The 13,065-nt window shown below is 37.1% G+C and overlaps 1 long non-coding RNA gene across 1 annotated transcript; it reads left to right on the top strand.

Annotated features, from left to right (window-relative positions):
- The first annotated feature begins 597 nt into the window (after positions 1-597).
- On the top strand, positions 598-6,114 carry LOC139940082 (uncharacterized). The gene is made up of 3 exons (XR_011786380.1): positions 598-670; positions 1,888-2,033; positions 4,037-6,114. It is a non-coding gene; the product is annotated as an uncharacterized lncRNA (long non-coding RNA).
- Positions 6,115-13,065: the final 6,951 nt, after the last annotated feature.

Raw genomic sequence — 13,065 nt, 5'->3', positions numbered from 1 at the left:
ACCAATGTTTTTTAAAACTGAATATTTCCCTACGTTCTATGAAAACAAATCACTACGTTCTGTGAAAACAAATCACTATGTTCTGTGAAAACAAATCACAGGCAATCACTCGGGAGGGATTGGAACCCATTACATTGGTTAAAAGAAAACCAATATGTCTTTATTCCAGATGCAAAAATATAAGCATCTATTAAATTGTTTATTCAACTGCAATGGGTTCTTTTTAAATATTCCAAATATAGGAATTGTTGTTTTATAATAAGTCCATAAACTATAGCTGTTACAGTTATTTGAACAATAAAGGCAATAAGCAAAGTGAATTGGTCATCCCCCCTTCCCTGGCCCCGCCCCAACGGCAACCTCCTCGCCAAGTTTAATGCCCTTTTCGAAACCACTGCATTTTATGCTCCGGCTCAGTCACTTATTTTGAAAACGTGCTTCGGTTTACGAGGCTTTAATCATTAAAATGGAGGTCAAAGCCTGATACTCCAAGGCGTACTACCGTGGTTTCGAAAAGGGCATGGTATCATTGTTCACTCATCTCAAGAGGGCGCTTTGGTCCTGCGCATGTGCAATCAGTACCAAACTCCCTAGCCTGCACAATTTTCGTAAACATGTCGTCTGCTCACACGAAGGTTTCAAATCAAAGTGTTTTCAAACCAAAACATTGGTAAGTAATGATTTGTTTGTTTAGTTTATTGTTTAGTTCGTCTGGAAATAGCTGGTAGATTCTTGGTGTGTATCTACACGCCATTGTGCGCAGTTGTATGACTCTTATGAGGTTAAATTTTGTATAAAACTTTAACTGACACTTGTTTGTTTATGTCGTGCTTATGTAGTGGACTAGTGTAAGTGTTGAATGTCCTTGATGATTGGGGTTACTTTCGTATGTTACCGTTTGTTCAAGCAATGAGTATAGGCTGGCTAAAGTCTTTACTCTTATAATGTGATGGAAAGAAGTAATTAGCAATAACATAGAGCCCCATTCCCAGACACAGGGGGGGGGGGGGGGCCTGAATAGCCCTGGTTGTAGGACGTCAGTCAGTGCCTCTGCATGCAACTTTGGCTAGGCCTAGGGCCAAATCTAAAAGATCATTATAAAGCATTTCCTTTGCTCAATCAGTCAGTGATTTCTTCTTGTTCCTGTCTCTCAGGGGCAGGCTCCTCTGTGGACTCGGTTCGATTCCGGGACCGGAGCCTTTCATGGATTATGTGTTTTAGTCCTTACCTGACTGTACTCCTTCTTGAACTATTTCGGTTTCGTCCGGCTATCGTCTCCCGCAACGGAGACGGGAGACGATAGCCGGACGAAACGGAAATAGTTCTAGGAGTAACCTGACTGCAGGGATTTTCCCCTATAGGGGTTTCCCTCCCACGTATAAAACTGAAATTTGTCCACTTGACTGACTTCTGTAAAAAGAAAGTTGGTGTGATGTTTCCATTAGGATGCTTCGCCGACTACCGGTCGATATATAAGTCAGATTCGTGGTACGGCATAAATACAAGGTTGTTACAGGGAGTCACATTAATATGAAGACAGCTATCAGGGACAAAAAAGGCTCAGTTTGAGCCCAAAATGACTGCTCTGTTCACAAATGGCTCCAAAGATTATGATTGGCTCACATTGAGCCAAGACTGGCTCAGTCATAATTGAGCCACTGGCTCAAGTGTTTATATTATGAAGATGGGCTAATAGTCTGTATCAGTCCCTACTCCAAAAACTGAGGTTTGTTCTATGGCACAAACCTCATACTTCTAGGAGTAACCTTTAACGTGTGTTTTAGGAAGGACAAAATGTGTAGACTTAGTCTCAAAAATGCATGAAAGTTAACACCCTAAGAAGAATCACTTTTTTACTCAAATTGTTGTTGTTTCCCCTTTTTTTAGGAATCCTTGAAGTAACTTTGGTTTGTGTTCATCGCCATTGGTTACGGACGCAACAGACAGGATTGTAGCCATCACCAAACATCACCACACAAAAAATCCTCATTAGATGACAGAACTGTTCCAACTTGAAATTACTGCAAATACTGGTGAGTTGTGGCTTACTTTGCTTATTTATTTTTCTTCCGACAGTTTTGTTGTCAGTGGTGCACAATACTGAAATTACTCAATCCCAAAATATGCACCACGTCATTCTGTCAATCTGGAACCACCCCCAAGATGTAACCCTTTCTACTACCAGCCTGTACTTCAATCCCACCCACTTTCTTTAAATCTTGAACCGCCCCAAGATGTAACCCTTTCAACTACCAGCCTGTGCTTCAACCCCCCCCCCACTTTCTATCAATTTTGAACCGCCCCCAAGATGCAACCCTTTCTACTACCAGCCTGTACTTCAATCTCCCCACTTTCTTTCAATCCTGAACCGCCCCCAAGATGTAACCCTTTCTACCACCAGCCTGTACTACAATCCCCCACTTTCTTTCACTCTTGAACCACCCCAAGATGTAACCCTTTCTGCTACCAGCCTGTACTGCAACCCCCCCCTTTCTTTCACTCTTATGAGCCACCCCCAACATGTAACCCTTTCTACTACCAGCCAGTACTACAATCCACCCACTTTCTTTCAATCTTGAACCGCCCCTAAGATGTAACCCTTTCTACTACCAGCCTGTACTTCAATCCCTTCCCCCCCCCCACTTTCTTTTTCAATCTTGAACCACTCCTCGATGCAACCCCTTAAATTAATGTCAGGCTTGGCCCAATTTCATAAAGCTATTAAGCAGAAAATGTTGCTAGGCTAAGCAAAACATAAGTGGATGGCACGACTTTGATTTTTGACTTGCAACTAGCTTCTCTTCTGTTTAGCAAGATTTGTTTGTGCTTTATGCTTACATGGCTTTATGAAATAGGGCCATGTACTTCAATCCCAAACAGGAACCCCACTTTTCTGTCAATCTGGAATCTGCCCTCCTGTTACCCTTTTTTGATACCAGCCTACCCCCCCCCCCCACCCAACAACAAATTGCACTGCACTTTGTTCATGTATGCTGAACCACCCCCAGTATGCATTCATACATCTTCTGACTGCATGCTAAGCCTAAGCTAACCTGTCTCAACTATGTATCTCACATTTCAACAATCAAACAAGTAAACATTTGTATTTGTTTTCATTTTCTCCATCGTGGGTTTTTTAATTGTATACTTTACTCTATAAAAAACTCAAAAGACTGAGTAGCTATGATGTGTACAATAATTGAACAAATACGGGTGGATACGTGCGCATTACAAGTCTTATTATTAAATAGATATTCGTTAATAATAATAATAATAACAAATTATTATATAGCACAATAACCGTATCATTGCGCTTTACATTAGTGCCCTCCTCATAGGGCCAATACCATCCCTGTAATGTTTCTCAGCTCCCTGGGAAGTATACAGCCCTGAGCTGCCTGTAAGGCGCTTGTGGCTTTTCATACAAAACATCAACCTCTACCCTCGCAGGTATCCCTTTACACCCCAGGGTAAAGAGAAACAATTATAGTAAAGTATAATCACTCGGCCATGACACGCTAAAAATACTTGTCAATTTCATTCGAATGAGACAGATGTTTGCTAAAAATGCAAGCCTGAAATTTCATACCCAGTGCCCAGTTTCAATGAGCAGTTTATTTGCCTCAAAAGTAGCTTAGCACAAAGCAATTTTCCTTTGAATACTAGAGTAAGGTTGCCAGCCAAACTGCCTTGTCACATGTACTATTTGTAACTCATACCCTGCTTCCTTTTGCTTAGCAGAAAAATATTAACAATGGTTAAGTAGAAGTTGACAGTCTACAAGAGGTGCCCTTTTAAAAATTAAAAATAAACATAAAATCTGCTGTGGCCATGTACAAACATGTGGCATGCCATTTTGCTTAGGCCTATATTTCAATAAACATAACCTAAAAATATATTTGGTTACAGGCACTTTTTCACCAAAGGCCCTACGCTACTTTTAACTTATACTGTGATAAGCCCAGACTGTTCAGTTGGATCAGTGGCTCTTATAATTGTGTACTAATTATTCTTTATTCTTGTATTTCTGTTTAAGGTTCATTAAGATGATGAGGAGGAGCAGTTTCCACACAAGAGATGCACCAGGGCTTTGATGAGAACACGTAAATTGCAGCGTCATCATGAATTCAAACACTTCATCATCTCTTTACTACAAGCTGCTCGTACTTCAACTCTGTAAACTATTCAATACTAGGATAAGGTAGGCTTCTTTTGTTTTGTTTATGAATTGTAAAAAGGTCTGTTTACAAATATACACTTTGACGGGGCTGCACTTTGACAGCGTCATCAATATACTTAAATTGCCAGGGTTGTACAAAAACAAGTCCCCACTCGATGAGGCAGTAGCAGGAAGGCTTGGACTATCACCCAAGGCCAATTTTACTTTCCCAATCCATCCCCGACCATGTTCCCTCCTAGTCCTGGTCCCCCTACAATATTAAAATTGTGCAAAAAAGCAATGAGGTATACTTGTTGAAGTCTTACATTTTGTAAACAGACCTTTACTTATAATCAGTCCCTTTATTGCGACTGTTGATGTAAGGTACATTATCGATTGGTGCTGGCAGAAGAATATTTCAAGTTACTTATTTATGCCATTTTGCTGGCAAAACTAAGTACAACAATCAACTCATAAGCAGAAAGCACACTATGATTTGCAATATGTAGAATTGCTCTTATCCAGTTATTCCTAATTCTTTCTCTTGGAGAGTGTAACTGTCCTACAAAGACCAATAAATGTTTGGCTTTATCGAACTCTCCATCCAGCTCAGCTCATAGCGTTGTGAATTCTGAGGAGTTTAGGTCGGGCGTACTTCTCCTGAAGTCCCTCTGCCAGCACACATCTGTAAAATAATGAAAAGACAATTAATTAGTATGTGTAGTATACATTCATGAATCTATGTGACGCTTAAGTGGCTCATAGGTATGGGTGTATGACGAAGCTTTGTCAAAGATCAGTTTGTAGTAGTTTGTCTATTTTAGATTTACACACCAACCAAGCTCAATCATTGAGACTTCAACAAGTTATGTTTAGCTCTAAGATTTTGTACAATCATACTTTCATTACAACGGCACTTCTAGAAAGACGCAAGTTGAATGTTAGGAACAATGGTACCAAGTTATGATTTTAGATTCTATCAAGTAGTAAACTGCACCACAAGGGAAACTGGCAGTGTAAATTGTAAATGATTTAGAGTTGAAAAACTGCATCAATATTTGTTGGTGATGTTGATACATTGTAGCCAAACAGACGAGAACTACAGACTGAAGCTCTGTTGATGTTTCTATATATAGCAGAGTGTGGGTTCAAGTCTCGGTCGTGACCATTGTTGCCTAAAGCAGTACACTTAACCATTATTGACGTGTCCTTCGGATTGGGGGAGGGGGTGGGGTGGGGTGGGTCCTGTTAAACCGTTGGTTCTGTGTGCTGTGTAATGCTCGTAAAAGAACCTGGTGCACTTATCAAAAAGAGAAGGGGTTCCCCCCAAGTATTCTTGGTCAGATTGGCTGCATATTACTCCACATTACCTACAGGAAAATACTGAATTTTGACGCGCATTCAGCATCACTAGTGATGAAAACGAGCGCTTTATAAAAGGGCCACTAATATTATTAGTATTACCCTTAATGCATTAGAGTGCCCTTTCATTTTTGTGTGTTTGCCTACATGTAGAGATGAAAAGGTGCAATTAGTTTGTTGTAGTTTAAAATAAGTGGCGTAACCAGAGGGACCCTCAAACTTTCCCAAACACAAGACGAACTTGGGGTCAAGTCGTTAAAATGTCTGTTGCGGTGATAGTGAAGCAGCTCTCGCGTAACCATCATACAATACGTCTGCTTTGCGAGAGACTACTGCTCTCATCACTACTGCTTTTTTAATGACAAGTTAAAATTAATATTATGTCTTTGCCCCCCCCCCCCATGATGTCTTTGCCCCCACTTGCCAATCCCCCACCCTCCCTCCCCAATCTCTGGTTACACCAAAAACGTTGTAAACAACTTGGCTACTAAATATTGTTATGAATCTTGTAAATTACTCACAAACAGAAATCCTTTGGTAACATTTTGGTATGCTCAAAGATCGTATAAAATGTTGTCTTTGACCCCACTTGCCAACCCCAACCCCCCCCCCCCCCCCACCCTCCCTCCCCAATCTCTGGTTACACCACAAACGTTGTGAACAACTTGGCTACTCAATATTGTTATGAATCTTGTAAATTACTCACAGATAGATATCCTTTGGTGGAGTTTTAGCTGCTCAAAGATCGTTTACTTATTGTATCTCAATGCTTAGAACATATTGTTTATATGGCAACCGTCAAGGTCTAGTTCCCAGTCTCTAACAAGTGGTATACAGGTAGTGATGGGTGTCTGACTATTTTTTTCTTTAATATTTGTTCATAGAAATGTACGTGAATAAGTGCTCGTTTTGAGAGTTTTTTCGTGTAAAATGAGTTGTTTTTGACAAGCAATGTATATAAATTGATTGAATTGTCTTAGAATTGGTATAAAAGTTACAAGAATTGGACATAATGTGCGAAAATGCGTTACTTACGTACGCGTATGTGTTGTTATTGTGTATGTTTAACCGTAGGCCTTCGTACACATTGTACCCAATTAAGTTGCATTTAAAGGCTGTATTTTGAGTTAAGTTGTACATTTTAGATGAATTTTGAAGAGGAAATGTTTGGACTGATGTAATACAACGGTGTAAGCAGTGTGAAGGTGTTTAGAAGTATTTGGGGGCCATTTTAGTGATGTAAATTGTGAAAAGTATATGACTTTGTCGACTTTTGCACTTAGATTTTTTTTTTTTTTTTTTATTTTCACCAAAATTAACGAGCGTACGTTTCAAGCGATTTTAAGAAATTGATCTCTGAAAATGGTGAAAAAATTGGAATTTTTTGTAAAAAAAAATTTCCTACCAACTTTTTTCACCAAAATTAACGAGCGTACGTTTCAGGCGATTTTAGAAAATGGAAAGACCGCAAAAAAAAAATTTTGCGGTCTTTTTTTTTTTTTTTTTTGCCCAAAAATGAAATTTATTGAAAAAATCTTGCCTCCCCCCTTCCCCTCTCTCTCCGGTGCCGCCTCCCCCTCTCTCTCTGGTCCCGGTGCCGTCCCCTCCTCGTGGTGCCGCCGCCGTGTTGCCTCCTGCTGCTGCGTCTCCTCTCCGTCCGTCAAGACCTATCATGTACCTGTGGAAGAAACGTGGGTTATTTCTTTATTTCGCTTACCTCATGGTCCGTGCCGGGGCTCGAACCTCTCATCTTGTCCTCGCGAAACTGTAACCTTATCCACTAGGCCACAACGATGACTGTACAGATCATACATTTTTTGGAGTGATGAATATTACACAACCATGGCTGTACAGCATTGAGTTATATATTTACGGGAATAAATAATTTAATAGCCCCCTCTGTTGGTCAAAAATTAAATTAAAGAGCCCCCTCTGTTGGTCGAAATTGTCCATTGGCAATGACCCCCTAAGTTGGTCGAAAATTTTCGTTGGCCATAAGATGCAAAATTTAAAGTGTAATAAAAAACTTGCTGGCAGTGGCTGTTTTAATGAGACTTTAAAAAAACGTTTTTGCCATTTAATTATTTGAGGAGTCCGATTCGTATCCTAAATTTTGCCATTTTTAAAGCTCTTATATTAATTAAGCCCAATTAATTAAATATACCATTTTAAATTAAAAAACAAAGACAATAAAGAAATAATAACACATGGCCAAATTTATAATTAAATTTTTGCTCTCACGCTTTTATTGGAATACAAATAATATAAATATATAATTTTATTTCTTTTCATATTATAAAAATAGGCAAATTCTCAAAACATGTCACAACAATTTAACCACTCTGTGACCAAAATAATTAAGATATAAACCTGCCTTTGAATTGCAAGAACTTAAATACTCATTTCTAATTCCATTTGCATGTTGTGTCATGTCTTCTTAAACACTGAAACGGTGGTCAGTTTGGAATAAATTGGGTAGATAAGTGGCTAACATGATTTTGTTCACAGTTGGGCCAAACAAAAAGGTTGTATTTTTTCTTTTTATTCACTTCTTTTTTTTTCATAATAATTCCAGTAACCACTATTCGCTCATCTCCATGTTTTTGAAACCCGAGTAATGATTGGGAAAAAGTAGTCACCTAGGGTGGTAGGTGGGTGATATGTTACAAACCTGTTTTCTTTTTTTAGTGTTATAGGAAACATGATGCAATTTTTGTTTGGCCCAACCATCCTTACCCCCCCCCCCCCAAAAAAAAGTATTCCTTTTAAATTAAAAAGCGTGTTTCTAATACTCAGCCTTGATTTCTACACCCTTGAAAGCATCAGTGAAACCTCCACCATTGTTCACCCGATCAAACTCCAGATTAGCATATGCCAGTGAAGATGTCACAAGGATCCAAAGAGGCCCAGGGATGTCCATTCTGATGAATCCACTCCAAAGTGTCTCACAGGCAAAGTGTCTCTCCCGTCTTGGTTTTCTGAAATGTAATACAAGGAGATTATTGCAACATTTTATGGTATCTCAATTAATAATAAAAAAATTGTTGACATGACTTTAAAGGGAAAACATCTACTTAAAGGTGCCATTTAAAACAGTCAATGTTGAAAAACTTTTATTTGTTTTGATAATTGGGCATGAACAAAAATAACATTGCTCCTGAACCCCCCCCCCCCCCCCCAATTTTTTTAAAATATATATTATACAAAAAAGTTTTGCCAAACAAAAATTAAGTGATGTTTTCAAATACACTGACGAGTAGTTGGCATGTTTTTTTTCATCAATAGTTTGGCAAAACAAAGGTAGCCATGGCTCAAATTCTCTAATACACTAATTGAATAGTGTGGCAAAAGAAAAAGGGGGTCATGTGTTCATGTGTTCCATTTACAACAATTCACTGTGTGGAACGGTGAGTGGGGGAAGGGCAGTTTCCAGAGTCCAGCCAGGGGGTGAGGCCGGCGGGAATCAGAATCCCTCACCTGGCTAGCTAGCTAGGGCACATGATTGATGGCCAGTCCAGTTGCAGTGGCAACAACAGTGGTACGACTCATTAGTGACAATGTGGAAATGAATGCAGATATTTAAGGTAAGCACAAAAAGGAAGAACTTTTAAGAAGTACATTAGTTTATGCAGTCGACTGACACTACTCAGTGACACTGTACTGCCTCAGCCCTGTGTGTGTGTGTATGTATGTGCTGTGTGTGTCAATGACGGTACTTATTTTGCCGGCCGTTCATTCAACATTCAACAAACAAAACTTACTCAAAATGCGGGATGCGGTCCGCCTAAAACTTGCACTCATGTCATTCTCCGGCTGGCTGTTCACTGCGATTTACTGTGTATTCCCATATGGCGTGTCAAACGTTGCATTATTCGATAATGTACAATATATGTGCGATGTTTCTCATATATATGCGATAATTGTCACTATGTGCGATATTCATTTGATGTATGCAATAAATGTAATATATATGCAATAAATGTAATATATATGCAACAAATGTAATACATATGCAATAAATGTAATATATATGCAATAAATTGTAATATATGTGCGATAAATTGTAATATATGTGCGATAAATTGTAATATATGTGCGATAAATTGTAATATGTGTGCGATAAATTGTAATATATGTGCGATAAATTGTAATATATGTGCGATAAATTGTAATATATGTGCAATAATTTGCAATATATGTGCGATAATTTGCAATAGAGATGCGATAAGTTTTAATATATGTTTGATAATTTTGTAGTATATTATATGCGATCATTTGTATGCGATGTTTTGTGACGGTATACATATGCGATAATTTAATATACATGTGCGATGTTCGTTCTTATATGTGCGAAAACGGAATTGTGGGATATAGTACGCTTCCTGTCCACTTGATCCCCGTATCCGTAATGTTTTAGATCGGGCCAGACTATACTCTGGACGGTATAGTATGGTTCCTATGGTTCAATGAGATTGTCGTAGGGTTTATAGTGATGGTCAGGGTACGAGACTCGAGCAGCGTATTTCCGAAATAGCCAGCCAGCCGCGTATTCGGATAATAGAACACATACAGTACAGGGAGGTGACAAAATGTTGCATTTTGCTCAAATCTGAAGGTGAAGATCTGTTTTACTCGAACGAATTCTGCAATATTAGCATAATTTAGAATTTTTAATTGATAATATGTCAATTTCATAGCTTCACATGATTAAAAAAATAATTTTTAAAAAGTGAAAAACATTAACAAAACGTCAAAAAATGACCCGCAAACGAAAAGGCAAACATTTTTATTTTGTATTTTTTGCATTTTTTAATATGTCAAAAAAACATCACTGTGAAATACAAAACCATAACTTGAAAAGAATTTATACCCTTCGTTAAAACAAAACATTTAATTTGTAATCCAGAACTTTCAAGACTAATATAGTGGGCGTATCAAATTTTGGAGCTGGGTAAATTTGGTTCACTATCTAGTGGTTAATTAACCACAGTTATTCTGACGCCATTGTCAATGTACATTCCGCCCAATTACATAGACGGTGCACTTAAAAACAATTTGAAAAGAATTTGAACCCTTCGTTAAGACAAAAAGTTGCTTTCTTGTTCCAGAATCTTGAAGGAAGATAGACTGGACGTATCAAATTTTGAGCTGGCTAAATTGGTCAACTATTATTGATTCTGCAATAAAAAGAAAATGTTTGTCTTATCAATTACTAAATAAATTGTTTTATTGTTCGTAAGCATATACTCTTATGTTTGAAAGAAAAACACTTCTATTTCCAGGTGACTTTAAATCGTAGAACAGTTAAAGTTAGTAAATTACCGAGCTATATCTGAAACACTCATGATTGATTATTTTTAATTGTTGTCAATAAAATTTAAAAGTTCTTGTGCTATAAAAATTCAACTGTGTCTTGTTTGCAAAATCATTTTTCAAATTTTTTGAATCTTAGTCACCACATTTATAGTTATGTCAGCCGCGAGCAAAAAGTGGTGACACCCTTCGATAAGACAAACAATTTCTTTAAACATTTTCTTTAAACATTTTCTTTTTATTGCAGAATCAATAATAGTTGACCAATTTAGCCAGCTCAAAATTTGATACGTCCAGTCTATCTTCCTTCAAGGTTCTGGAACAAGAAAGCAACTTTTTGTCTTAACGAAGGGTTCAAATTCTTTTCAAATTGTGTTTAAGTGCACCGTCTATGTAATTGGGCGGAATGTACATTGACAATGGCGTCAGAATAACTGTGGTTAATTAACCACTAGATAGTGAACCAAATTTACCCAGCTCCAAAATTTGATACGCCCACTATATTAGTCTTGAAAGTTCTGGATTACAAATTAAATGTTTTGTTTTAACGAAGGGTATAAATTCTTTTCAAGGTATGGTTTTGTATTTCACAGTGATGTTTTTTTGACATATTAAAAAATGCAAAAAATACAAAATAAAAATGTTTGCCTTTTCGTTTGCGGGTCATTTTTTGACGTTTTGTTAATGTTTTTCACTTTTTAAAAATTATTTTTTAATCATGAGAAGCTATGAAATTGACATATTATCAATTACAAATTCTAAATTATGCTAATATTGCAGAATTCGTTCGAGTAAAACAGATCTTCACCTTCAGATTTGAGCAAAATGCAACATTTTGTCACCTCCCTGTACTGTATGTGTTCTATTATCCGAATACGCGGCTGGCTGGCTGTTTCGGAAATACGCTGCTCGAGTCTCGTACCCTGACCATCACTATAAACCCTACGCCAATCTCATTGAACCATAGGAACCATACTATACCGTCCAGAGTATAGTCTGGCCCGATCTAAAACATTACGGATACGGGGATCAAGTGGACAGGAAGCCATACTATAACCCACAATTCCGTTTTCGCACATATTATATAAGAATGAACATCGCACATGTATATTAAATTATCGCATATGTATACCGTCACAAAACATCGCATACAAATGATCGCATATAATATACTACAAAATTATCAAACATATATTAAAACTTATCGCATCTCTATTGCAAATTATCGCACATATATTGCAAATTATTGCACATATATTACAATTTATCGCACATATATTACAATTTATCGCACATATATTACAATTTATCGCACATATATTACAATTTATCGCACATATATTACAATTTATCGCACATATATTACAATTTATCGCACATATATTACAATTTATCGCACATATATTACAATTTATCGCACATATATTACAATTTATTGCATATATATTATATTTATTGCATATATATTACATTTATTGCATATATATTACATTTATTGCATACATCAAATGAATATCGCACATATGTGACAATTATCGCATATATATGAGAAACATCGCACATATATTGTACATTATCGAATAATGCAACGTTTGACACGCCATATTCCCATGGTAACATTCGACGATATAAAAGCAAACTGAATATTGATGAAAAATATCTTCCTATCAATTCATACAGACAAAACACAACGACGATCATCACAACACAAACACAGTCTAGTCCCCAACTCGTACCTAAGTTCCGTGCTCATTTCTTACCCATTTCTACGCAACAAATTTAGTTAAGGGACCATACTAAATCTGTTACTTCTCAAAATGAGAGGGCGCTTTTTACAAGTTATTTATTTGACCTACTTCCACTCAAAGGTCATGTTATGAACTAACATCCCAATGTTGGATGTTACTATGGAAATTGTGCGGCCAAATATTTTTAAAATAAAGTGCTTTCTATTTTTAAGTAGATGAAAAGTAAAGATCCTGTGTTTTTGATGAGATAAAAAAGTTTGACTCTTGGTTAATGTCTCAATAAGTTTATAACTTTGGTGTAATTTTGCAATATTGCTAAACATTTACAACTAAAAAAGAACACACATTATAGTAAGGTTATTTTAATAATTCTTTTACACTATTTAATTGAAATATCTTTCAAACTAGTTTCTCATCTGAGGAAACCTCTTATTATAATACTGCCCAAAACTTGACTAAGATTGAAACACTCAGCAAGAAAAA

The sequence above is a fragment of the Asterias amurensis genome, chromosome 7 (assembly GCF_032118995.1).
Source record: "Asterias amurensis chromosome 7, ASM3211899v1".
Lineage (NCBI taxonomy): Eukaryota > Metazoa > Echinodermata > Asteroidea > Forcipulatida > Asteriidae > Asterias > Asterias amurensis.
This window is presented reverse-complemented; position numbering and strand designations above follow the sequence as displayed.